At 43.5% G+C, this 24,181-nt stretch overlaps 1 protein-coding gene across 2 annotated transcripts in view; it reads left to right on the forward strand.

Moving 5' to 3' along the window:
- Nucleotides 1–24,181, forward strand: part of WDR72 (WD repeat domain 72) — a 266,149-nt gene that overhangs the window by 8,601 nt on the left and 233,367 nt on the right. The gene's annotated exons all lie outside the window — the stretch shown is intronic.

The raw sequence follows: 24,181 nt of genomic DNA on the forward strand, positions 1-24,181 counted from the left end.
CTAATCTCCCACAAAAAATGAAATAAAAAGTGATCAAACCATCGTATGTACCCCAAAATGATATTATTAAAAACTACAGCTTATCCCGCAAAAAATAAGCCCTCATACCACTTAATCAACGGAAAAATAAAAAAGTTATGGCTCTTGGAATTTGGCTACACAAAATAAATTCTTTTTTACACTTATATATATTTGGTATCGCCGTAATCATATTGACCCACAGAATAAAGTTTACATGTTGTTTTAATTGCACAGTGAATGCCGTAAAAACTGCGCACAAAAAAAACATGGAGGAATCGCTGTTTTTTTCATTTTCTATCCCACAATTTGTTTTCCTGTTTCCTAGTACATTATATGGCAAAATAAATGGTTATACGAAAAACTACAACTCGTCCCGCAAAAATCAAGCCCTCATAGTACTATATCGACTGAAAAATAAAAACGTTATGGCTTTTGGAAGGTGGCGAGGAAAAAACGAAAATGAAAATCTGAAAAAGGGCTGCGATGGGAAGGGGTTATAATTAAGTGTTTTTGCCCTCCCAGCCTGTGTTTGTTTTTTACAGTATAGGTAAAATGTAACTATATTGTGATCACTGTAACCAAGGTTTTCACGAACATTGACATTCCCAACAAGCTCTGCATTATTAGAAATGACCAGGTCCAACAGAGCTTCACCTCTAGTCGGGTCTTCCACAAACTGGCCCATAAAATTTTCCTGCAACAGGTTGAGGAAATATCTCCCCTTTGCAGTTGAAGTCGAACCATGACACCAATTAATATCCCAGTAATAAAAATCTCCCATTATTACTACAGTACTCGCCTGTGCAGCCCGCTCCATCTGTTTGTATAGCTGACATTCTATCTCCTCAGTTAAATTAGGGGGTCTATAGATTACATCAAAAGTAATTTTTTTTCTAGTTCCACCCACAAGGTTTCAACCTCCTCACAATCTCCACCCTCTAATGTCTCTTTTACACTCACCTTCATATCACGTCTCACATACAGACATACACCACCACCTTCATATCACTTCTCACATACAGACATACACCACCACCTTTCCTATTCGCGCTGTCTTTCCGAAAAACTGTAAAAACCTGTAGATTTACAGCCCAGTCATGTGAAGAGTCTAGCCATGTTTCAGCAACACCAGCTATATCTATATTTTCTTCCAGTACCAAGGCCTCCAGCTACCTAATTTTGTTTGCTAGACTTCTGGCATTTGTGAACATACACTTTAACTTGCCATTCAGTTTTTCACTTTCATTATCAGAAATGTGATTATTTGACATTATTTGGGAATTTTTATTTTCATTTTCATTGCTGTTGTCCAGTCCTCTCCTCACAGTCTGTTTCTCCCCCCACCAATATAGTCTGACCCCTCTCTAACCTGACTACCCCTTTTTTTTCTACATTGACCTCCCTCCTCAGCCCTAGTTTAAATACTCCGCCACCCCAGCTAGAATTCTCTCCCCCAGCACAGCGGACCCCCTTCCATTTAGGTGCAAATCATCTGCAGAATACAGTTTGTACCTGTAACGGCTGCCGCACCGTTCCCACGGCCTCTGCTCTGGTTCCGGCGCCCTCCCTCATCAGCTGCTTGTCCCGAGCTCCACTTACCCGGTCTGGACGCTTTGCTGGCCCTGGACGGCGTCAGGTGAGTGCAGCCATTACCTCCTTCCGCGGTCGGCATCCTCGATGTGCGGCTGCAGTCACTAGAGGGAGCGCGTGCTGGCTCGCCCTGCCTTAAAGGGCCAGCGCACGCCTTAATTCCCAGAACTTCCTATTTAAGGTTCCTCCTCCCTTCCATCCCTGCTTGTTCAACCAAGTTCCCTGTGAGTTCCCTGTGCCCTATTTACCTGTTTCCGTTACTTCTGCCTTTTGTCTGGATTTCCCGTTACTAACCTCTGCTTGAACTTGACTATCCTTGTCTGCCGCCTGCCTTGACCTATTGCTGCCATACCCGTTACGACGTCTGCCGCCTGCCTTGACCTATTGCTGCCGTACCCGTTACGACATCTGCTGCCTGTTCTGACTACTGCCTATCCATCCGACCGCCTCTACCCGCTGTGCCAAGCGTTGCCTGGGTTCCATGCACCATCTCCCAGAAGACACCGAGGATCCACGAACAAACCAGTGAGAACCGTTATGGGTTGAACAAGCCATGGATCCCCTTGACACAACCCTTCCTGACACGGCTGATATGGCTCAGGAGTTTTCTAGACAACGAGTCCGCCAAGATCAGCTGTTTCAGCTACTGCAGAACGTGTCCACTAGTTTGAACGAACTAGCACCTCCGGCGCCTCCGATACTACCACCCTCACCACAGCAAGCTCCTGTCTACAGTCCTGGACTACACCTACCTATGCATGCCCGCTATGAGGGAGACCCCAAGACCTGCAGGGGATTTGTTAACCAATGCACCATCCACTTTGAAGTCATGGCACATCATTTTTCTTCAGACCGGGCTAAGGTGGCCTATATCCTGTCCCTGCTGTCTGGTGAAGCGCTGGCTTGGGCATCGCCCTTGTGGGAGAGAAACGACCCGATCATGTACAGCAATCAGAACTTTCTCTCCAAGTTTAAAAGGGTGTTTGAAGAACCGGGTCGAGCCTCTTTTGCAGTGTCCTCTCTACTCAAGCTTCGACAAGGAACCTCCACTGTAGGCCAATACGCCATTCATCTCTGCACCTTGGCTACGGAACTCCAGTGGAATAATGAGGCTTTGGTATCGACCTTCTGGGAGGGTCTGGCGGGCCGAATCAAGGATGAACTTGCTGGCCGAGACCTTCCACCATTCTTGGATGACTTGATTACCCTAGCTAATCGTATAGATATACGTTTCCGTGAGAGACAAAAAGAATCTGCTTGAGGCAATCGGACATCACGATTGGCACCAACCTTCCAAAGACCTCTTCTGGCTTCATCTTCCTCCTGGTCGGATGAACGCATGCAGGTGGAGAGAACAAGACTCACGCCTGAGGAGCGCCAGAATAGACGCAAGCTGAATTTGTGTTTGTATTGTGGTGGAAAAACGCACTTCCTCAGAGACTCTCCAGTGAGGCCGGAAAACTCCAACGCTAGGGCAAGTAGGAGAGGCTACCCTAGGTGGAATATCTTCCTCTCAGAAGATGACCATACCAGCGAAGCTGTCCTTTGCAGGAACCACTTTCGACGTTCAAGCCTTCCTAGATTACGGATCCGCTGGCAATTTTCTGTGCCAGTCCTTGGTGAATCGCTACCAAATCCCAGTGCAAAGACTCTCCAAACCGTTGTCCATTGCTTCTGTAAATGGGAGGCTCTTACAGGAAACTATCTATCTCGTCACCAAGCCCATTCTCCTGTTAACAGGGGCGCTGCACCAGGAACGTATCTGCTTCTATGTGTTAAAGAACTCTCTGAACCCTTTGCTTTTAGGTCTACCGTGGGTGCAGAAGCACTCTCCTGTTATTGACTGGACAGGAGGTCAAATTACCTGCTGGAGTGACTTCTGTCACCAACATTGTCTGCTATCTATTCTCCCACCTATGCCTCAGTCTGCAGAGCCTAACTCAGCAGGACTTCCTACTCCATACAAAGCTTCTCGGATGTCTTCTGCAAACAACAAGCTGAATTGCTGCCTCCTCACAAGCCATACGACTGTGCCATAGACCTGGTCCCTAACGCCACGCCTCCCAGAGGTAGAGTCTACCCTTTATCTTTGCCGAGACTGAGGCCATGTCTAGGTATGTCCAAGAGAATCTGGAGAGAGGATTCTTCCGTAAGTCCTCCTCTCCTGCTGGCGCAGGGTTTTTCTTTGTGGGGAAAAAAGACAGCTCCCTGCGTCCTTGTATTGATTACCGAGGATTAACCGGTTAAGGACTAGGCTGTTTTACAGCTAAATGACAAGAGCAAATTTCACAATTTTGCTATGCGCTTCTTTAGATGACTATAACTCAGCAGGTGAATAAAGTTCATCTTTGAATTTTACACTCTTTTTAAAGGACAGATAGGGCTTTGTTTTAGTGGCATTTGTCAGTATATATCATTTTTATTTTTTTCTCTAAAGTGGGCAAAATTGGAAAAAAATGCAAGAATTTAGCAATTGCGCCAGTTTATGCTAGCATTTTTCACACACGGTATGGACCACGGACAAAATTAATCTCCTTTCACATTCTTCCACTTCTCCCGTGCATGGGGATACCAAATATGTGTGCCTTATTCACTGTGCGGGCATGTGCCAGGGCTTGGCATAAAAGGAGGCTTTTCGGCCTTTTCGGTCCAGGAATTTTGAATTTGATTTTATAGCAGCATACTGTTTTCTGGGGGGCCTAATGCTGCTGAAACATTAGAATCACCCCATAAATGACTTCATTCGCACAAGTAGACCCCACAAGGTTTCCTTCAAGGGGTTTATCATATTTTTAGCAAGTCCAGTTTTCTTCTGAAAGTTTCTTGAATAAGATGGAACAAAAAAAAACCAGCTATTTTTTAGCAAATGCGTCAGTTTAGGCTAGTATTTTTCACACACGGTATAGACCACGGACAAAATTCATCTCCTTTCACATTCTTCCACTTCTCCCGTGCATGGGGATACCAAATATGTGTGCCTTATTCACTGTGCGGGCATGTGCCAGGGCTTGGCATAAAAGGAGGCTTTTCGGCCTTTCCGGTCCAGGAATTTTGAATTTGATTTTATAGCCGCATACTGTTTTCTGGGGGGCCTAATGCTGCTGAAACATTAGAATCACCCCATAAATGACTTCATTCGCACAAGTAGACCCCACAAGGTTTCCTTCAAGGGGTTTATCATATTTTTAGCAAGTCCAGTTTTCTTCTGAAAGTTTCTTGAATAAGATGGAACAAAAAAAAATCAGCTATTTTTTAGCAAATGTGTCAGTTTAGGCTAGTATTTTTCACACACGGTATAGACCACGGACAAAATTCATCTCCTTTCACATTCTTCCACTTCTCCCGTGCATGGGGATACCAAATATGTGTGCCTTATTCACTGTGCGGGCATGTGCCAGGGCTTGGCATAAAAGGAGGCTTTTTGGCCTTTTCGGTCCAGGAATTTTGCATTTGATTTTATAGCCGCATACTGTTTTCTGGGGGGCGTAATGCTGCTGAAACATTAGAATTACCCCATAAATTACTTCATTCACACAAGTAGACCCCACAAGGTTTCCTTCAAGGGGTTTATCATATTTTTAGACAGTCCAGTTTTCTTCTGAAAGTTTCTTGAATAAGATGGAACAAAAAAAAATCAGCTATTTTTTAGCAAATGCGTCAGTTTAGGCTAGTATTTTTCACATACGGCATAGACCACGGACAAAATTCATCTCCTTTCACATTCTTTCACTTCTCCCGTGCATGGGGATACCAAATATGTGTGCCTTATTCACTGTGCGGGCATGTGCCAGGGCTTGGCATAAAAGGAGGCTTTTCGGCCTTTTCGGTCCAGGAATTTTGCATTTGATTTTATAGCCGCATACTGTTTTCTGGGGGGTGTAATGCTGCTGAAACATTAGAATCACCCCATAAATGATTTCATTCGCACAAGTAGACCCCACAAGGTTTCCTTCAAGGGGTTTATCATATTTTTAGCAAGTCCAGTTTTCTTCTGAAAGTTTCTTGAATAAGATGGAACAAAAAAAAATCAGCTATTTTTTAGCAAATGCGTCAGTTTAGGCTAGTATTTTTCACACACGGTATAGACCACGGACAAAATTCATCTCCTTTCACATTCTTACACTTCTTCCGTGCATGGGGATACCAAATATGTGTGCCTTATTCACTGTGCGGGCATGTGCCAGGGCTTGGCATAAAAGGAGGCTTTTCGGTCCAGGAATTCTGCACTTGATTTTATAGCCGCATACTGTTTTCTGGTGGGCGTAATGCTGCTGAAACATTAGAATCACCCCATAAATGACTTCATTCACACAAGTAGACCCCACAAGGTTTCCTTCAAGGGGTTTATCATATTTTTAGACAGTCCAGTTTTCTTCTGAAAGTTTCTTGAATAAGATGGAACAAAATAAAATTACCTTTTTTTTTAACAAATGCGTCAGTTTATGCTAGCTTTTTCACACACAAAATGGACCACGGACAAAATTCATCGCATTTCACATTCTTCCACTTCTCCTGTGCATGGGGATACCAAATATGTGTGCTTTATTCACGGGCATGTGCCAGGGCTTGGCATAAAAGGAGGCTTTTTGGCCTTTTCGGTCCAGGAATTTTGCATTTGATTTTATAGCCGCATACTGTTTTCTGGGGGGCCTAATGCTGCTGAAAGATTAGAATCACCCCATAAATTACTTAATTCACACAAGTAGACCCCACAAGGTTTTCTTCAAGTGGTTTATCATACCAAATATGTGTGCCTTATTCACTGTGCGGGCATGTGCCAGGGCTTGGCATAAAAGGAGGCTTTTCGGTCCAGGAATTCTGCACTTGATTTTATAGCCGCATACTGTTTTCTGGTGGGCGTAATGCTGCTGAAACATTAGAATCACCCCATAAATGACTTCATTCACACAAGTAGACCCCACAAGGTTTTCTTCAAGGGGTTTATCATATTTTTAGACAGTCCAGTTTTCTTCTGAAAGTTTCTTGAATAAGATGGATCAAAATAAAATTAGCAATTTTTTAGCAAATGCGTCAGTTTATACCAGCATTTTTCACACACGGCATAGACCATGGCCAAAATTCATCTCCTTTCACATTCTTCCACTTCTCCTGAGCATGGGGATACCAAATATGTGTGCCTTATTTATCACATAGAGATGTCGGAGGGCGGACGATAGAAGAAGCTTATTTCACAAATCGCTTTTTTTCAAAGCTGGTTTTACAAAACTCAACAGAGTTTCTATAACACTTCCAAAATATCTGCTCTTGAAGCAGAAATCCCAAAATATTCATCTAGGGGTATAATGGGAATTTATTTTTTTGGGTTTTCTAAAATAAGAAATTGCAGGTTTATGCAAATGGAGCTCTCCAGCAGATGAACTTTAGAGAATATGCAAACATGACATCCACCCCCCACCCACCCATTCCCTCCCTCACCCTTGGAGTAAAATCAGGGGAAAAATAAAAACGTAATGTAGGGCAAATATATTTTCAACGAATTAACTAAAATCTAATAATTCAGAACAGTGTGGTATTTTTTAAAACATGGCTCAATGCACAGGCCTGGTTGTGAGGGACATGAGGGACAGAAATATCGGGAATCTTTGCGGTGCCCGTCTTTTCTGCAGACGCGGCACTTTTTCTGAGGGTTGCTTCTGGTTGGTGTTGGGGGAATCCGACTGATGAAGTGTCTTTCAGTCAGTCGCGTGACATCCTCAGACTGGGGGCATTCTCGGGTGTCCTGAACATCAAAAATGAGGCCTTCAATAATTTTTTCCTGGAAATCCAGGTATGTGTCTCTGCCTCTGTTTTTTTTGTAGAGCACAAATGAGTTGTGGATGGCCACCTGTAACAAATAAATGGCCACTTTTTTGTACCAGGTTTTAGTTTTGCGTTTTACTAAATAGGGCTGTAAAACCTGGTCGCTTAAATCCACCCCCCCCATGTACTTGTTATATTCGGACACGCTCACTGGTTTGTGCTTGTCCGATGTTGCCCCCCTTTCCCTCACTGCCACTGTTCCTGCGGTATGAATCGTGCTTAGCACATACACATCTTTGCGATCCCTGAACTTGACCGCCAGCAATTCCTCAGATGCATAAGCACAGGAGTCCCCCTTTACCATGCGCTTCCCCACTAATTGCTGTGGAAAACCAATTCTGTTTTTGCGCATGGTACCACATGCCCCAGTGCTTGCAGCATGCAAATGCCTAAACAGGGGCACACTGGAATAAAAATTATCACAGTACAGGTGGTACCCCTTGTGAAGCAGAGGCTGCATTATCTCCCACACGATCTTACTGCTGGTGGAAAGATCAGGGGGGCATCCAGGAACATTTATTGTGCGGTCCCGCCCTTCATAAATTCTGAAGGCGGTGGTATATCCTGACCCGCTTTCACACAATTTGTAGAGCTTAACGCCATATCTTGCCCTTTTTGAAGGTAGATATTGGCGAAAGCTAAGTCTGCCATGAAAGTTGAGGAGGGATTCGTCCACACTTACATTCTGCTCAGGGGTGTAGAGTTGCAGAAATAAATTATTCAGGGAATTTATTAGCGGTCTTATTTTGAACAACCGATCCCGGTTTGCATCGGTACTTGGGGGGGCCTGTGCGTTGTCATTGAAGTGGAGGAACCTCATTATTGTCTCATAACGAGACCTGGGCATTACTGCAGAATATACTGGGGTGGCTTGGGCGGGTCTTGTTGACCAGTAAGACCTAATGGAGGGCTTTTTGACAATACCCATATTTAGGGTGAGCCCCAATTTTTTTTTTAATTCCAGCAAATTGGTGGGCGTCCAATCTCTGGCATGGGTGGATGAAGGTTTCTGCCTTATATATTGAGTGGCATATAAATTTGTTTCGTGGACAATCTGATTTAGGATGTCGTCCGTTATAAATAAATGGAAGTAATCCATTTGGACAAAATTTGTATTGTCCACGGTTATGCCAGGAGTGGCAGTAAATCCGTGGATTCTAGGCCCAAAAGATGGGGCAGGTGCCCATACAAGAGCCTGGACTGAAGGGACCAGGCTGTCCCGTGCTACAGCGCTACTTGGCCCTGCGCTTTCAAGTTCTGCAGTTTCAACTGCATCAGGGACAACGTCCCCTGAAGATGAACCTGAAGTGACGCTGTCATCGTCACTACCTAAAACAGGTTCCATCTCGGACGCCATCTCTGATGCGGTCTCCGACTCAGACCACAGCATGGCGTATGCCTCCTCGGCGCTAAACAACTTCCTCGCCATAACGTAACTAACACTAACACTAACTAAACAAATTTTTATTTTTATTTTTTAATATAAAACACACAAACTAACTGCTATATATATCTACACTACCGCTAACAAAAAAATAAACCGCTATTGCTATATATATTATATATATATGTGGATATATATATAATTATATACTCCCTACCTGCCTATTCTAATAGAATAAAAGATAGAAAGGTAGATATATAGAAAAAAAGATAGATGGATAGATAGATTGTATAGATAGATAGAAATCTATCTATACAGAGAATGTTTTAGAGTGTAGCTGTATTTTTTGTGTAACTGTAACTGTAATCTTCTGGCAGCAATTCTCCCGAGTCTCTTCTTCTCCTCAAATTGAAACAATGTTTGAGGAGAAGAAAAGAGGCAGGAGATTTACTGCCAGAAAAGTCAAAATAAAACAAATGTGGTCACTGTGATAGGTTTTCACAGCGACCACATGTTCAGGGACCATCAGATTGGTCCCTGATACTCTGCCCAGTGCCCAGAGCTGTTGGTAACAGCGTGGGCACAGGGCTGTGTGCACGCGATAGCGTGCACACTGTTTTCTATGCAGAAATGCATGTGATCGCTGTGATTGGTTGTCACAGCGATCACATGTTCAGGGGCCAAAAGATTGACCCCTGACATTCTGCCCAGTGCCCATGGCTGTTAGCAACAGCCAGGGCACAGAGCTGTGTGCACGCGATCGCGCGTGCACAGTCTCTGAAGTGCCGCCGTAAATAGTCTATACGGCGGACTTTAGAGACCCTGACCGCTGGCCAGCGGTCGGGAACCTGTTAAACAATATCACGTTAAAGAACAAGTACCCGTTACCATTGATCTCAGAACTCTTTGACCGTCTACAGGGGGCGAAAATCTTCACCAAACTAGACCTTCGTGAAGCTTATAATCTCATCCGTATCCGTGAGGGAGACGAATGGAAAACTGCCTTCAATACTCGTGAGGGGCATTTTGAATACCTTGTCATGCCCTTTGGACTTTGTAATGCTCCTGCAGTTTTCCAGGCCTTTGTTAATGACATTTTTCGAGATCTGTTGTACATCTGTGTGGTGGTATATCTGGATGACATTTTAATCTTCTCTCCCAATATTCAAACCCATCATGTGCATGTGCGCCGTTACAACGTCTGCGAGAGAACTCTCTGTTTCCCAAGCTAGAAAAATGCCTCTTTGAGAGAACCAGCCTGCCTTTCTTGGGGTATGTCATTTCCGACCAGGGTCTTCAAATGGATCCAGCCAAGCTGTCCTCAATTCTCAACTGGCCTCTTCCGCAAGTACTCAAAGCGGTCCAATGCCTGCTAGGATTCGCAAATTATTACCACCAGTTTATTCCTCATTTCTCCTCTATGACGGCTCCTATTTCTGCTCTGACCAAAAAAGGGGTTAATGCTAAAGACTGGACCGCGGAGGCCAAAGCCGCATTCCAAGCTCTTAAAGTTGCCTTCTCTTCTGCCTCAGTCCTACATAGACCGGATTCCACCAAACCATTCGTTCTGGAGGTCGATGCTTCTTCTGTGGGAGTTGGAGCTATTCTGTCCCAGAAGACTTGTAGAGGGAGTCTGGTGGCCTGCATTTTTTCTCCAAATCGTTCACATCCGCTGAAAAAAAATTATGGAATTGGAGATAATAACTTTTAGCTATTAAATTGGCCCTGGAGGAATGGAGGCATCTGTTTGATGGTGCACGGCACCCCATCATCATTTACACAGACCATAAAAACCTCCTATACTTATAAACTGCTCAACGTCTAAATTCTCGTCAAGCTCGGTGGGCATTATTCTTCTCCAGATTCGATTTTCAGCTTCATTACTGACCTGCTGGAAAGAATACCAAGGCTGATGCCTTATCTCGCTGTTTTGACCCCACAGACCAAGAGCCCAGTCCCCAGTTTATTATAAATCCGAAACGTATTGTGATTGCTGCTCCTGCCGAAGTGGTACACATTCCCAGAGGAAAGACCTACTTGCCCCCGAAACAAAGGGATTGTGTTCTACGTTGGTGTCATGCCTCCAGGGTTTCTGGGCACCCTGGCATCAAAAGGACTCTCGATTTGATTGGTCGTCAGTACTGGTGACCTTCCATGTCCCAAGACACTAAAGACTTTGTTTCTGCCTGCTCCACTTGCTCTCAAAATAAAGTCTCCCATTCAAGACCTGCTGGCCTTTTGCACCCCCTGCCTGTGCCTGACTCTCCCTGGTCACACATTGCCATGGACTTCATCACCGATCCGCCTAGTTCTGCTGGTTGTACCGTAATCTGGGTTGTGGTGGATCGCTTTTCCAAGATGGCGCACTTCGTACCTCTCTCAGTCCTTCCGTCATCTTCCCGACTGGCAACGCTGTTTGTCGAGCACATCTTTCGCCTGCATGGTCTTCCTAAGCATATTGTTTCTGACAGAAGAGTACAGTTCACATCAAAGTTCTGGAGAGCCTTGTGCAAACTGCTGGAGGTCAAACTAGACTTCTCTTCCGCGTACCATCCCCAATCCAATGGTCAAGTAGAGCGGATAAACAAAATACTTGAAGGTTTCCTCAGGAATTTTGTGTCTCCGAGACAAGTCAACTGGGCAGGTCTGCTTCCATGGGCCGAATTTGCCTACAACAACAATACGGGGGAATCTACTGGCTCTTCTCCCTTCTTCTTGGTGTACGGCCAGCACCCAGGAATTCCCCTACCAGTCTCCGTGCCTTCTGAGGTTCCAGCTGCTAACACGGTCCACCGCAACTTTATACGGATTTGGCAGACGGCCAAGGACTCCATCCACAGAGCCGTAGCCAGGTTTAAAAGAGACGCGGATAAAAGACGCAGGATACCCCCACAGCTCCTTCCTGGGGATAAAGTCTGGCTATCCACCCGGTACATACGTCTAAAGACCCCTTGTTACAAGCTAGCTCCTCGGTTTCTGGGTGCCTATTAAATAACTAAACGAATTAATCCAGTAACTTTCAGACTTCGCCTTCCTCAGTCCCTAAAAAATCTCTAATTGCTTCCACATTTCTCTGCTGAAACCCACCATACTCAACCGATTTTCTAAGAAAATTCCGGTCCATCCTGTACCAGCGGCTGATACCGAATTTGACATCCAGGATCTCTTGAATTTCAAACGATCACGGGGGAGACTATGGTACCTAGTGGACTGGAAAGATTATGGTCCTTTGGAGAGATCATGGGAGCCCGTGGAGAATATCAACGCCCCAGCTCTCATCAAGGACTTTGAGCGAAGGTTTCCAAGCAAGCCTAAAAAGAGGGGGCATAAAGGGGGGGTACTGTAATGGCTGCCGCGCCGTTCCCCACCGTTCCCACGGCCTCTGCTCTGGTTCCGGCACCCTCCCTCATCAGCTGCTCGTCCCGAGCTCCACTTACCCGGTTCAGATGCTCTGCTGGCCCTGGACAGCATCAGGTGAGTGCAGCCATTACCTCCTTCCGCGGTCGGCATCCTCGATGTTCGGCTGCAGTCACTAGAGGGCGCGCGCGCTGACTCGTCCTGCCTTAAAGGGCCAGCGTGCGCCTTAATTCCCAGAACTTCCTATTTAAGGTTCCTCCTCCCTTCCATCCCTGCTTGTTCAACCAAGTTCCTCGTGAGTTCCCTGTGCCCTAGTTCCCTCTTTCCGTTCCTTCTGCCTTTTGTCTGGATTTCCCGTTACTGACCTCTGCTTGAACTTGACTATCCTTGTCTGCCGCCGGCCTTGACTTATTGCTGCCATACCCGTTACGACATCTGCCGCCTGCCTTGACCTATTGCTGCCATACCCGTTACGACGTCTGCTGCCTGTCCTGACTTCTGCCTATCCATCCGACCGCCTCTACCCGCTGTGCCAAGCGTTGCCTGGGTTCCACACACCCTCTCCCAGACGACACCGAGGATCCACGAACAAACCGGTGAGAACCGTTATAGTACCCCAATGAAAAGTCAGCCCAGTGCTCTAGGAACCCAAAGCCTTCTCCTCTACACCAAGACTTAAGCCATGCATTTAACTCCCTGAGCTCCCGCTGTCTTTCCTGTGATGCGCATGGCACAGGCAGTATTCCTGAGAATATAACCTTGGAGGTCCTTCCCTTCAGCTTGTAGCCTAGTTCTTTAAAATTATTCTTAAGGCTCCTCCACCTACCATTTATTCTGTCGTTGGTACCTACATGGACCATGACAGATGGATCATCACCGACCCCTCCCATTAATTTATCCACCCGTTTCACCACATGCCGAACCCTGGCACCAGGGAGACAGAAAACCATTCGGTTGAGGCGGTCTTGGCGACAAATTCTTCTATCCGCCTTCCTGATCATAGCATCCCCTACAACTACCAATTGGCTTGCCTTATCTGCATTTCCATCCCGCCGACTACTAGCTGGGCTGTTCTCCCGGCTGTTAGGGAGAGCAGTATCCACTAGGGCTGCCATTTCTGAGACCGACACCCTCGCATCATTACCCAACTTGGCAATTTTGGCAAGAATTTGCCTTCCATTTCTTTGACCCCTTTCTACTGCCCCTAACTACATTAACCCAACTACTTGCCTTATGCTCACCCATGCCTTCACCCTCCAGTTCTACCCCACCAACTGCGTGCTCCGTGAGCAGCATGCTCCACTCAAGATTGTCTATCGCCCTCAGTGTTGCATTTTGCTCCCCCAGATCTCTAATTCGAGCTTCCAGGCGAACAACATGCTCACATCTGCCACAGAGGTATTCACTCTGGATCTCCGGCTCCAGTCATGCATACATATGGCAAACTGTGCACTGAAGAAAACCTCCAATCTTGCTGTCCATTATACTCAGCTACAAAAAAACAGTGAACAATTGTTAAATTAAAAGAAAAGAAGAGTACTTACAGGGGCTATAACTCCTCTTTTGTAACTCCGGTTTTATCACTCCACTTGATATACAAACCACTTGTTTAGCAAGCCAAAACAGAGCTGGCTCTACAGAGTCCTGAGGGCTAATTTATACCACCTAGGAGCAGTTAACCCCTCCTCTTAATCAGCTACACAGCAGGACAGAAGCTAGGAAATAAAAAAGGGTTTTAAATTGTGTCAGTTTTGCAAACTTCTTTTAGCAAGCACTCAATTCATATATCACACACAATATCCCACACTTTATGTCACGCAAGAACACAGCCAGTCAATCCGGTTTTGTAACTCCACTTGATATACAAACCACTTGTTTAGCAAGCCAAAACAGAGCAGAGCATATGTGCAAATAATAATTTGCATTAAAGAAAAAGGACACAGATGTAAGTCAGATTAGTTAATAATAAAATCACTGTCTATGTGATTGGAGGCTGATCTGATTTTTCTTAGGACTTATTCATGCTGTATTTTGTACGGAGAGGTAATAAGGCCTGCATAGAGGCGCGTCAGACCTCTACTGTACCTCCGCATGCCTCTGATTTTATCCAGATGTATACAGAGGTTTTTTTCTGTCGGATTCCGTATGGATCCGTCAATAAAAACAATTGTGACATCCTCCATGTTCTATATGTATGGAGGTATTCTACTCTAGATGTGTACGGAAACTGCATGGCAATGCATGTATATGACTCCGTACTAAAGAACAGGCTGCGTGCACTGATTTACAGGCACTGTGATTGTTTTGTAATGTTTGTACTTCCCACTATTTATACCTAGTTTATCTACGGTTTAGTAACTCACTAAATATTTTTTGTTGGTCTGTATTCGGCTAATAAATATATCTAGTAGATTTGCAGTAGACTGGAACCCAAAGGTCCAGAAATCCTAGTATCCCAGCACAGAGAAAAAATAACTTGAGACTAATAGCTGCTAACCTACCAGGAGAACTTCCAGTTGTCTGTTATTTTCGTTAATACAGAACCCTCAATTTTACTTTACATTAATAAATTCATAAATCTTTTTCTTTCCCGTGCTTTAAATGTAGAAATGTTGATATTAAAGAAAAACTCCAGTAAAGTCACTCTGTACCCCCAGCAACCCCCGAAATGTTGAAAAATTCTAGCCTCTGAATAATTGGACAATTACAAAAAAAGAAATGCCCAGAAATCCAAAATTCTGCTGTGGCTCTCAGACATTATCTTTGTCACCCTGGAAGCCGGGAACAGAAGTACTACTGGTGGCACTTCTAGTCAAAGTGGTTATACTGGATCTCCAAAAAAGAGCAGAGATCAAATGACTGTTGTCAGTCGCAGTCCTTACCCTTTGATGTTAAGCATCAGTTTTAAACATATTTTGGTGGCCACTTACCAAAAAAGTATATATTGCACAGTCCAAAAGATTCCAAAACTAATAAATATTATGGGAAACTCCCCAAATTCTAAATAATTTCCGATTCTTCATCAGTTTATAGAGATTCACAGATCAGAGCAGATCACGTATCTTTTAACAATACTGAAACATATTTCCGAATCCACTGACCATGTATCAATATTCTTCCCATAGACATTAATAGTCTAAATACTCTATTTATTAAGATATAGTGTTTGCGCTGCATTATAATCAGAACTCAAGTGTCTAACAAATCATATTAGTGTCGCTCAGGAAAAAGTCAAGTACGTTTCAAAATATCTAGCAATTAGAATAGAGAGTGGAATCGGGAGTTATATTTTTATTCTAATTGCTAGACTCTATAATAGACTCCATTGATTTCATTTTTGGTCTTCGATAGATTAAAAAAAAAGTATTCTCCCTATAGAAGTCAATGGTATTGTATTACTGATACATACTTTTGGACTGCGTTGACTTCTGTAGGGAAGATCCGAATCCAAAAGAATTTGGAGGATCTTCTTTGAAGTGAATTTTCATTGTTTTACAAGCTAATGGTGGCAAGCTTTTATTATATGTAAGCTTGAAATAGGTATTTTATTATTCTAGTTCCTGGAAGCCATGTGATGAGCTGAAGTATGGATTTTTGTTTGTGCAAATGGGGACCAGTAAACAATTATTTAGTAGTAGTAAGTTCTATGTATATTGGCTACTCATCTTTTAACATTGTGAACTGGCTGCTAAAAACACTGGGGGAGGGGGCAATTACCTTTCTATTCCCATTGAAGTTTTCCCTTAGGTATCAGTTTCCAACGTAAGATAATATTCAGTATTACATATTGCCACTAATTACATTGAATTCCACGTCAGGTAAGCATTTAATGGCATGACACAACATAAATTTAGAGCTGAAACCATTATAATTATAAGAATGGAAATAAGGGAATTTTGCTTCCGTGAAAACTCAATTTTTGACCAGATTTGTGAGCACAGCAATGTGACCAAGGAGAGTATGAACCACTTCCAGTTGTAAAAGAATTGAAATCTTTATATAAAGATTTTTGTTTCTGCGGCTTTGACCTTAAGTTTTATTAACTTTAGCTATATATTAAGAACAATTGCATCCAGCAGCTTTGCAATATGTCCAATTTAGAAAAATCTATTTTTATATGGCCTATTAGGGAATTTTGAATTAAAAGAGTGGGGTCTTATGTTCAGGATACTCATCTCTTGGCCAGAGTGGAGAACAGTTACAAAGAACTTTTCTTGCTCTGGAGGACCTGCCTTGTCCTGCATTATACAGACAACCCATTGATGTTAATGGGCACTGTGTAATGCTTAATTTCCCCTGTGGTGGCACTGCAAGGAAATGAAACACTTTCTGTCAGGTTTCCCCACTGATTACAGTTGATTGTTTGGGTTCCCAGCAGCAGGACACTTTATCAGCTTTTTGTCAAGGGAACCTTCTGACAAGTAGGGATTATACAAAGTGGGCAACTCCTTTGACTGCTTTTATATTGCAATGTACTGTAATTAAAGTGCACTGCTTCCATATTCTGTTTCTTTCTGGTCATTCCAGGACTGAAAGAATAGATGAGCACACGTAGATCAGCAATCTGAAAATATTTTTATATATTTCCACCTGTCACACTGGTGCCTTCATTGTAACTGATGTCAATGCTGGCTTAGTTACTGCGTCTGAGCATATCAAACACATTAACTGACGTCAGCAGCTCATAAGAGCTCAGCCTGTATAGATTTGTCCTTACTTACCTTTCCTCTTGGCTCTACTTATCATGAGATGAGTGGCGCAAGACAAACAGCTTTGAAAAAAAAGGATGATTTTGCGATACTCTGTTATGAGAGGTCTATTCTATGTGTTTCTATATGTGGATGTAAAGGATCTGCCAGACACAGCTTCTGTGTCCACGCCCGTGGTTAGTCAGTCTGCACCTGCTCCTAAGTCTGATAGAGTGACTCCTTCTTCTACCACTCAGGCTGGGAGGCTGAGGAGTGGAAGAGCCTATCACAGCCTGGCCAGACGGAGCTAGCTCCTGCCCTCTGTCTATTTATACCTTCATTTCCTGCTTCTCCTTTGCCTGTGATTATGTCATGACGGGGTAGGGAGGAAGACAGGGAGCCCTAATCTACCTGCCACTCAGTCCGTGCCTACTTGCAACGGCCCGTCCTAGGCGACGGCGTACAACTGGGCGACGGTCCCTACTCTCACTATGTGCATGACAGACAGACAGACAAGGGTACAAAGAAGCTAAGGGAAAAGGGGCAGATGCCCACGGCAACACCGTGAGCCACAAGAGTAGTGAACGAGCAGAGTCAAACCAGGAGTGTACGAGGTACCAAACGCAGAGCAAGAGAGTAGTCAGTAAAGCCAGGGTCAATATGAAGAAGTACAAGCAGCAGCAGCAGCAGAGCCAGGAAACAGGAGAATCACAGGCAAAGGAGAAGCAGGAAATGAAGGTATAAATAGACAGTAGCTCCGTCTGGCCAGGCTGTGATAGGCTCTCCCACTCCTCAGCCTCCCAGCCTGAGTGGTAGAAGAAGGAGTCACTCTATCAGACTTAGGAGCAGGTGCAGACTGACTAACCACGGGCGTCGACACAGAAGCTGTGTCTGGCAGATTCTTTACAGTGGAATTCGCGGAACGGTAATGGCGGACCCATCTGTATTTACCTCTGGCTCTGTGCTGTCCTTCCCTTTAAGAGTAGCCCAGCACAAGAGGTAAGTGTTTGTGTTCTCAGGGGGGCATCTGTGGCAAGCAATGATGGGAATGCTGAGGCACTGATGAGTAGCTTCTGAGAATGATTCATACCCTGTCAAGGGAACTTCTGTTCTTTACTATCAGGAATATTGGGGCTAATAAAAACAGTAAGGTCAAATATGTGCAAGGCGCCCTAGACATGTCACATAACTTTGAACTTCCTCCTTTCTATCACTTGGGATGGGGAGGAGAGGGAACGGTATTTTCCTTTTATCAATTTTAGAATCCTATAGAGTTTTTAGAACCACCTATGCGAAAAGTAGAGTTTGTACTTAAAGAGGCTCTGTCACCAGATTTTGCAACCCCTATCTGCTATTGCAGCAGATAGGCGCTGCAATGTAGATTACAGTAACGTTTTTATTTTTAAAAAACGAGCATTTTTGGCCAAGTTATGACCATTTTTGTAGTTATGCAAATGAGGCTTGCAAAAGTCCAAGTGGGTGTGTTTAAAAGTAAAAGTCCAAGTGGGCGTGTATTATGTGCGTACATCGGGGCGTTTTTAATACTTTTACTAGCTGGGCGTTCTGATGAGAAGTATCATCCACTTCTCTTCAGAACGCCCAGCTTCTGGCAGTGCAGACACAGCCGTGTTCTCGAGAGATCACGCTGTGTCGTCACTCACAGGTCCTGCATCGTGTCAGACGAGCGAGGACACCGGCACCAGAGGCTACAGTTGATTCTGCAGCAGCATCAGCGTTTGCAGGTAAGTAGCTACATCGACTTACCTGCAAACGCCGATGCTGCTGCAAAATCAACTGAAGCCTCTGGTGCCGGTGTCCTCGCTCGTCTGACACGATGCAGGACCTGTGAGTGACGACACAGCGTGATCTCTCGAGAACACGGCTGTGTCTGCACTGCCAGAAGCTGGGCGTTCTGAAGAGAAGTGGATGATACTTCTCATCAGAACGCCCAGCTAGTAAAAGTATTAAAAACGCCCCGATGTACGCACATAATACACTCCCACTTGGACTTTTACTTTTAAACACACCCACTTGTACTTTTGCAAGCCTCATTTGATTAACTACAAAAATGGTCATAACTTGGCCAAAAATGCTCGTTTTTTAAAAATAAAAATGTTACTGTAATCTACATTGCAGCGCCTATCTGCTGCAATAGCAGATAGGGTTTGCAAAATCTGGTGACAGAGCCTCTTTAAATATAATAGTAGCAGATTTTATATGTTTTAATTTTCTCAGTGGGTTGTAGACAGACTGTGTGTGCAATACAATGACGGAATATATGCTTTATATGTTCTGCTGACAGTCTTGTAGGGAAACACCCATGCAGATTATCATTACAATGCTTCTGTAGCTGAATGGAGCGTTTCTATATCTAACATCATATTAAAGAATTGGTTATCATTCAATTGCAAAAAATATAATTTATATTGTGGCAATTCACTTATATGTTTCTATTATCAGAATCCCTCCCTTTATGATTGAGAGTGATTCTGGTAATAGGGGAGAGCAGCTGTGGGGCTATGTTATCATTTTAATCAGGTCTCTTCTGTACAGTATTGTATAATGTAGTTGTCAGGGGTATTTGTGTGACTTGTTTGAAGGTGAATGACAGACAGCGAGCGCAGTAAAAGCTGGGGAGGGATGAGTTGGGTACTGCTGGAGTACTGACCAGGGAGTAAGTCTAAATCTTCTTTTCCTCATCCTAATTGGCATTGGAGTCCTGCCACTAATCAATACTGTGCATAACAAACAACTGACTGAGTTTGAATCCATTTGACAGAAAACTCTTCATGTTTAACAAACTACTTTATAACATAGCGGCTCACTGACACTGGTAAGCCATAAGCACAAGTTAAAAAGGGGCCACATAGTTCTAACATGCAGATTACAGGTTCATGGGAATACTGTTAGTTTAGATCACTGTCAAGTGTCAATTCTACAACACTAATAGAATACATGATCTTCATTTTCATTTTTATGAGTTTCTATGTTTAAAAAAAATAATAATCTTTTTGGTGTTTGGCAGGGAGAGGTACGCTAAATGTACAAAAGTATTGGGACTCCCCTTTTAGACATTGATTTCAGGTATGTCATTCAATCCCATTGCCACAGGTGTAAAAAATCCAGCACCTAGTCATGCAGTTGGACTTTACTAACATTTGTGAAAGAATGGGTCATTCTAAAGAGATCACTGAATTCCAGCGTGGTACTGTAATAGGATGTCACCGTTGCAACAAGTCAGTTCATGAAATGTCTTCTCTCCTAGATATTCCACGATCAACCGTGAGTGTTATTATTGCAAAGTGGAAGCTTTCATAAACCACTACCATAACTACTATTATTTATTTTTACTATGCAAATAAAAAAAATTATAAAGACCCTAAAGAGCTCCTCACTGTCTATACGTGGCGGCATCCCTTCCCCCTTACTTTATATACAGAATAAAGACACAGAAGTATTGTCTACTTTCATAGTCCTCCCGATCCAAATATTAGGAGATGTATTAATTTATGACCAAACTGTATTGTTGACTGGCACTTTCCATTTGGCATGTTGCATTTATTAACATTGACCTTCTAGACCTCCAACTATTTACTGCCAAATCGCTATTGATATAATAAAACATCTTTATGCTGTTTAAATTAGTGATAGTATTATACAGTAGTCCTTTTCCACCCTTGTTATGGGCCTCCTGAACTTGGGCACAATGATAAAATTCAGCTCCTCGGAACTAAGTCCCTGAGTATGTGCTATATACCTGTCTTGTGCACTTCTAAGTCTTCTGACTTCTGCATCAGAATTTGTTCAATACTTAGATGCCGAACGCATAACTAACACATATGCGTATGCTCAGATGTGTGCTTTTGTTTGGACGGTCTATAAGTATGTGTCTCCTTAACATTGGCACATTGATAAAATTTAGCTTCTCGGAACGAAGTCCCTGAGTATGTGCTATATACCTATCTCCTGCGCTTTCAAGTCCTTTAACATGCGTATTGGATGCCGAATGCATACATAACACATATGCGCAGACCTGTTCTTTTGATTGGACGGTCTATAAGACCTATTATTGGATTATCTGAACATCCATCACATGGTAGAAGGGTTCTATCTTCTAGACCTATTCTGATTGGTTGGTTATATTGGCATATCCTCTTCTATGTCACCTGAAGGTTATCAATGGGTAAGGACTGGAGCACGCCGTCACTGGCCCCTAAACTCCTGAAGACGCTACATGTAGCGAAACATGTTGTGGGGGCTTTCCTGAATTTTAGCTCAATGCAATACTCTGGCAGTTAGATTAAAGTAGATAGATACAATGGACTATAGCTGCGGACATCAATCGCTATCTGTTAGCCGCAAAATGTTTGACAGCAAAATAACCCTTAGACAAAGCTGAATCAATGTGTGTGCCCTCTGTTGGATTGCATTGTATTTTTTACTTTAGTGTAGTTCGTCCTTTTTTTGGATTTCTAATAAAGATTATAATAAAGAATATACTTAAACTATATACTCCTATAAAATTAGATATTTGTGGAAAAAAAAAACGGTCTTTTTGTTGCTATCTGGCAATCTGTTATTAAAATTAATTCTCTTGCCAGCCAACTATGAGGGTCTTTTAGTGTGTTAGTGAATGGCAGGGCAGGGAACTGATAGTTCCCGTGCCTCGCCAGCGCTAGATTAATCAGTTGTATCCATGTCCCAAGGATGTGGATACAATTGAATGCAGGGGACTGGTTCTGGCTCCCGGTTCTCCCCGGTTCTCCAAAGCAGCTGTAATTTTAACAATCAGTTTGGTAGAATCAGGGTGAATCGTCTGGATCCCATGGGCCCCCTGGGAGCCTCGGGCCCTGGGCAGCTGCCCGATCCGCCCCGATGGTGATCCTTCATTGTTGGGTGACTTTGTTGTAGAAGAATTGACAAAGCCCTGAGCATCAAAGCATTGCATGGGGATGTACTATAAAGTGGCACACGGAATGCATGTAGCCCGGAGCTGTATGCAAGAGGCCTAAACATAATGCAGGTTTACTTGCAGTAAAACACAGATGGTGGATAGGTTATGCTAAATGACAAACTGAGCTCTGCTACATCTGATTTTTATGGTAACATCACTTGTCCCACTTGACTTGCTTCGCAAGAGAAAAGCCTATTTTTCAATAATAGTAAATTACAACGATATGAACAAAAAAAACATTTGTTTGAAAGGAAAAGGTTTCTATTTTATGGCATAACTAGCAGAGTTACCCGGTTTTGCATGGGTCTATTTTTTTGTTGTTTGTGTGTGTGGTTAAAAACTTTGTTTCCTACTGATTTGAAGCCAACATATCCAATAAAGTAAGCCTTTTACTACAAAATACACACAAAAGTGTCAAATATGGGTCATTTTCAACATCGGCCATGCGCACAACCTGCCGACCATTTTCGACGATATGCACTTTGACCCTTTTGAGACTGCAGTCGTGCCTCAGTCTGCTGGGGAATATTTGTCAGCCAGGACACAGTCCTGGGTCGGTTGAGAGGTTTCAGCAGCTCGGGCAACAGCCATGTGCTTTGCTGCTGGAGTCTTTCATCCAAGTGCGGGTTCCTTTATGGAGACACGAATGGTCTGAAAGGGGTTCAATTTATAAGAATGCTGAAATCCAGTATAGGTACAGTGTAGTATAGGTACAGTCCATTCACGGCGAGTAAAGAAAGATGGCTGGATTGTTAAGAAAACCAAAAATGAGTGGGTTGTTATGTGAACCTGGTGTAAATCTGTGTGTATGTGAGTGAGGCTAAGAATGAAGAACCTGCGAGTTTCTATTGGCTAATACGGGTCATCTGATGTGATATAAGTGGGTCCCTTGATGTGAAAGCCAGTGGTGCCATATGTGCTTTTGTATTGCAATTTTATGTGAATATGTCGAACGGTAGGTCGTAGAGAGCTGAAACCAGGTGTAAAACCTTCCAAAACGCCTGATTTACTTATGTGCCAAATTTGGTGTGGATTGGTCCAGTCGTTTAGCTGTGCGTAAACAACAGACAACAGAAATACATTTATATATATATATATATATATATATATATATATATATATACGTACTAGAAAAAGTACCCGGCGCTGCCTGGGTATAACGTGTCGGTCTGTCTGTTTGTGTGTTCACTGGATTTGTTCCAAGGGTGCCCAGGAGGATAATACATTCCCTCGTATTTCCTTGGTTTATGGGGAAATCGCTAGTAGCCCTATATACCTCGGCAAGTTACACACTGTTTATTTCAATTTTAACTTCCTAAATACCCAACAGCTAAACTGGTAGGAAATGGAGTCATAAGACTGTAACAGAGCCTGTTGATTAACAACATTGGCAGTTTTATTACCAGTTGGCCATAGACTATGGTTGGATCATAATTGAAAACAGCATCATGCATGAAAGCCCACTCAGTAGCACGCTGAACATCATGATGTGCTCGATCAGCCTGCTTTCTGGCCTGGGTTCGGGCAGGAGTCTCTGCGATTCTGAGAGCCACATGTCTGATCTGTTGCTGAGAAAGCCGGGGTTTGCTGAGGTGTTTCAGCAGCTCGAGCGGCATTATGACACATTTGATCAGCTTGCAGTTGGGCAAGAGGAGTCTCTGCAGCTAGTAATGCAGCTTTCCTCCTGGCCATCAGTAATCTGATTTGTTGCTATGGGTAACCGCTCCCCTGTACCTTCCCATCTAGGATTATCTTGTAGAGTGCACCACCTGCTATTGCCAGATAAAAATATCTTTGCTATAAAAGCGAATGTCCGTATTCGCTTCTATAGTATTGGATCGTGATCATCTGATACTGGCTGATAACAGAGAACAACAGCAAGGTCGGGACCTTTACGAAAAGCTTCCCGAAGACCAGATATACCTATGTGCCAAATTTAGGGTCAAATAGTTCAGGTGTTTGGATGCATATAGAGGATGACAAACAGACATTCGCTATAATGGCTGATAACAGAGAACAACGGCAAGGTTGGGACATTTACGAAAACCTTCCTGAACACCCGATGTACCTATGTGCCAAATTTGGGGTCAAATGGTTCAGGCGTTTGGATGCCTATAGAGGACAGATAAACAGACATTTACTTTTATAATATAGAATAGCAGATTTACCCGGCTTCACGCTGGTCCATTTGTTTGTTGTTTGTGTGTGTGGTTAAAAACTTCATTTCCTACTGATTTGAAGCCGACATATCTGATAAAGTCCAAGTGCAGGGTTCCTTTTTGGAGGCAAGACTGGTCTGAAATGGGTTCAATTTATGAGAATGCTGAAATCCACAGGCTTGATTCTGTTGAGAGATTTCAGCAGATC

The sequence above is a fragment of the Rhinoderma darwinii genome, chromosome 3 (genome assembly GCF_050947455.1).
Source record: "Rhinoderma darwinii isolate aRhiDar2 chromosome 3, aRhiDar2.hap1, whole genome shotgun sequence".
Taxonomy (NCBI): Eukaryota; Metazoa; Chordata; class Amphibia; order Anura; family Rhinodermatidae; genus Rhinoderma; species Rhinoderma darwinii.